Source organism: Chrysochloris asiatica, unplaced genomic scaffold (genome assembly GCF_000296735.1).
Source record: "Chrysochloris asiatica unplaced genomic scaffold, ChrAsi1.0 scaffold00098, whole genome shotgun sequence".
Classification (NCBI taxonomy): Eukaryota; Metazoa; Chordata; class Mammalia; order Afrosoricida; family Chrysochloridae; genus Chrysochloris; species Chrysochloris asiatica.
This window is the reverse complement of record NW_006408616.1, coordinates 1,981,997-1,985,709: the sequence shown is the minus strand read 5'-3', so window position 1 is coordinate 1,985,709 and position 3,713 is coordinate 1,981,997.

The following is a 3,713-nucleotide window of genomic DNA, read 5'->3' as shown; positions in this document are numbered from 1 at the left end:
TGGAAGACAGATAAAGATACAAAATTATATACAGGTGTGACTCCTTTTATTATACTTAGCTTTATAGATATTGGGTTTTATTTTTAAATATAAGGCTTGTGGCAACCCTTGCTTCAAGTAAGTGTACTGGTACCATTTCCCAACAGAATTTTCTCACTTTGTGTCTCTGTGTCATATTTGGGTAATTCTAACAATATTTTGAGCTTTTTCATAATGCTATCATACACTTAATACACAGATATCAAATTGAGTACATCTGTGGAAAGAAATGGTGGGAAATATCCGTATCATCAGCCAAACAAGACTTTGGAACAGACCATCAATTGCTCATATGTAAATTCAGGCTAAAGCTGAAGAAAATTAAAGCAAGTCCACAAGAGCTTAAAATATGACCTTGAATATATCCCACCTGAATTTAGAGGTCATTTCAAGAACAAACATATTTGATGCATTAGACACTAAAGACCAAAGACCAGAAGAGTTGTGGGATGACATCAAGAACATCATACAGGAAGAAAACAAAAGACCAAAATGGATGTCAGAAGAGACTCTGAAACTTGCTCTCCAATGTAGAGATGCTAAAGCAAATGGTAGAAGTGAGGAGATACAAGAGTTGAATAGAAAATTTCAAAAGTCAGTTCGAGAAGACAAATTCAAATACTAAAACAAAATGTGCAAAGACCTGGAGTTAGGAAACCAAAAGGGAGGAACATACTCAGCATTTCTGAAGCTGAAGGAACTGAAGAAAAAAATTAAAACCTCTACATGCAGTATTGAAAGATACTCTGTGCAAATTATTGAATGATGTAGACAGCATCAAAAGAGATGGAAAGAATACACAGAGTCGCTATACCAACAAAAATGGTCGATGTTCAAACATTTCAAGAAGTAGCATATGATCAAGAGCCAATGATCCTGAAGGAAGAAGTCCAAGGTACACTGAAGGCATTGGCAAAGAACAAGGCATGAGGAATTTACAGAATACAAATAGAAATCCTTCAACAAACTGATGCAGCACTGGAGGCACTCACTCATCTATGCCAAGAAATGTAGAAGAAAACTACCTGGCCAACTGACCGGAAGAGATCCATATTTGTGCCCATTCCAGAGAGAGGTGACCCAACATACTGCAGAAATCATCAGATGATATTATCTCATGCAAGTAAAATTTTACTAAAGGTACTATAAAAATGACTGCAAATATACATTGATAGAAAACTTCCAGAGGTTCAAGCTGGATTCAGAATAGGACATGAAATGAGGGATATCATTGCTGAAATCAGATCAATCTTGGCTGAAAGCAGAGAATACCAGAAAGATGTTTACCAGTGCTTTATTGACTATGCAAAGGCTTTCGATTGTGTGGATCATGACAAGCTATGAACAACATTGCAAAGTATGAGTATTCTGGAACACTTAATTGTGTTCATGAGGAACCTGTACATAGACCAAGAAGCAACTGTTCAAACAGAACAAGGGAACATTGAATGGTTTAAAATTAGGAAAGGTGTGGGCCAGGGTTGTATTCTTTCACAATACTTATTCAATCTGTAAACTGAGCAAATAATCCAAGAAACTGAGTTATATTAAGAAAAATGTGGCATCAGGATTGGGGGAAGACTCATTAACAACCTGCAATATGCAGATGATATAACCTTGTTTGCTGAATACAAAGATAACTTAAAATACTTACTGATGAAGATCAAAGACCATAGCCTTCATTATGGGTCTCATATCAATGTATTAGTCACCACTGGACTAATAAATAACATCCATATAAATGGAGAAAAGATTGAAGTTGTCAAAGAATTCATTTTGCTTGGATCAACCATCAACACTCATGGAAGCAGCAGTCAAGAAATCAAATGACGTATTGCATTGAGCAAATCTGTGGCACAAGACCTTTTCAAAGTGTTGAAAAGCAAAGATGTCAGTTTGAAGATGAAGGTGCGCCTGACCCAAGCCATGGTATTTTCAATAACCTCATATGCATGCAAAAGCTGGGAGGTGAATAAGGAAGACCATAGAATAATTGATGCAGCTGAGTTAAGATTTGGGGGGAAATGCTAAAAGTACCATGGACTGCCAAAAGAACAAACAAATCTGTGTTGGAAGAAGTGTAGCCAGAGTGCTCTTGGGAGCCAGAATGGCCAAACTTCATCTCTCATACTTCATACATACTATCAGGAGGGGCCAGTCACTAGAGAGGGATATCATGTTTGGTAAAGTGGACGGTCAGAGAAAAAGAGGAAGACCCCTCAACAAGATGTATTGGCATATTAAGTGGCAGTGATGCGCTCAGACATAGCCACGATTGTGAGGTTAGCACAGGACCAGGCAGTGTTTTGTTCTGTTGTGCATAGTGTTGCTGAATCAGTACTGACTCAATGGCACCTTACAACAACAACATAGTACATTTAATAGATTACAGTATAGTATAAACATAATTTTTATGTTTACTAGGAAATCAAGTCCACTAGTCATCTGTCCGTTTGTTGCACTGTGGTGGTTTACATGTTGCTGTCATGCTGGAAACTATACCATCATATTTTGAATGCCAACAGGGTAACCCATGGTGGACAGGTTTCAATGAAACTTCCAGACTGAGAGATTTGGGAGAAGAAAAGGCAGACTACTTCCAAAAACCTTATGAATAGCAGTGAAAATCTGTTCAGGTAGCATCAGAATATTGTATACTGAAACTTGAATAGCTCCAGATTATTGTCAAATGTAGTGCTGGAAGATGAGCTACTCAGGTTGGAAGGCACTCAAAATATTACTGGGGAAGAGTTGCCTCCTCAAAGTAGAGTTGATCATGATAACTCTAATGGAGTTATGGGGCCTTCATATGCTGATGGGGCACAACTCAAAGTGAGGAGAAACAGCTGCAAACATCCATTAATAATTGGAACATGGAATGTATGAAGTATGAATGTAGAAAAACTGGAAGTTGTCACAAATGAAATGGAACACATAAACATCAATATCCTACAAATTAGCAGAAATTGACTGGTATTGGTCATTTTGAATCTGACAATCACATGGTTTACTATGCAGGGAAAGACAAATTGAAGAGGAATGGCACTGTATTTATCATCACAAAAATTATTTCAATATCTATCTTGAATTGCAATGCTGTACAAGGAAGACCATATGCCTACAAGGAAGACCAGTATAATAAAACTATTGTTCAAATTTATGCACCAACCACTAAATCCAGTAATGATAAAATTGAGGAATTCTTCCAACTTCTTTGGTCATAATTTGATCAAACATGTAATCAAAGTATATTGATAATTACTAGTTATTGGAATGCAAAGATTAGAAACAAAGGAAGGATCAGTTGTTGGAAAATATCACCAATGATATTTTGACTACATCTATGGAAAGAGACACTGGAAAACTTCAAATCATCAATAAAACAAGATGAAGGGCAGACTGTGAAACAGATCTTCAATTGCTCATATACAAGTGTAGGGCTGAAACTGAAGAAAATTAAATAAGTCCATGAAAGCCAAAATATGACCTTGAACATATCCCACTTGATTTTAGAGACCATCTTAAGAACAGATTTGATGCATCTGTTCTTTTTTTTTTTTTTAAGGTTTTTATTGTGGATTGAGTGAAAGTTTTCAGGGCACATCATCGGTTTCACATTCAAACATTCATATACCTTGTTTCATTACATTGATTATAATCCCCTCCACATACCA